The sequence below is a fragment of the Cebus imitator genome, unplaced genomic scaffold (assembly GCF_001604975.1).
Source record: "Cebus imitator isolate Cc_AM_T3 unplaced genomic scaffold, Cebus_imitator-1.0 Scaffold147, whole genome shotgun sequence".
Classification (NCBI taxonomy): domain Eukaryota; kingdom Metazoa; phylum Chordata; class Mammalia; order Primates; family Cebidae; genus Cebus; species Cebus imitator.
In genome coordinates this window covers 5,002,431-5,003,181 of record NW_016107462.1, presented here as the reverse complement: position 1 = coordinate 5,003,181, position 751 = coordinate 5,002,431, and positions in this window count along the sequence as shown.

Sequence of the window (751 nt, the reverse complement as noted above, 5' to 3'; positions counted from 1 at the left end):
TTTATCATGAGGATATTAGTAGCTCACAGCTTTGTTGGGAAAGCAGATGTGCCAGACTTTAAAGTAGGTGAAAAGGAAAACTGTTGCAGATGATATTACAGAAGAAGTCTTATAGCAGATTCCAACACTAGGCTAAATAAACATTTATTTTGAGACAGCATATTGCTCTGTTGTCCAGGCTGGAGTACAGTGGCATTATCATGGCTCACTGCAGCTTCGACCTCTCCAGTTCAAGCAATCCCCCCACCTTGGCCTCCCTAGTAGCTATGTCTAAAGTGCACACCACTATGCCCAGCTAATTTTTGTATTTTTTTGTAGACAGGGATTTGCCATGTTGCCCAGGCTGGTCTAAAACTCCTAGGCCCAAGTGATCTACCTGCCTCAGCCTCCCAAAGTGCTGTGATTACAGGCATAAACCACCATGCCCAATGAATAAACTTAAAGTCTCTAACTTGTCCTTGAGGTATTTAGGAAACTAAATCCCACTTGGAGGTATCCCCTTGGCTGAGTTTATACCACCTGCTTACTCTTTGATAATACAGGACAATAAAAGAAAAAATATAGTAAAAAAAACTTTGGGGACCACCTTGCTTCTATAATGGAAAGCATTCAGCTGAACAACAAAACTGTACAATATATTAGAGGTAGAATTTGGATATGGAAGTAACAAATAGGCTATTCTGAACAAAGCAACACTGTAGGCTATGATGCAATGAGGCATATGAATAGAGGAATTTTATTCTTGATATTT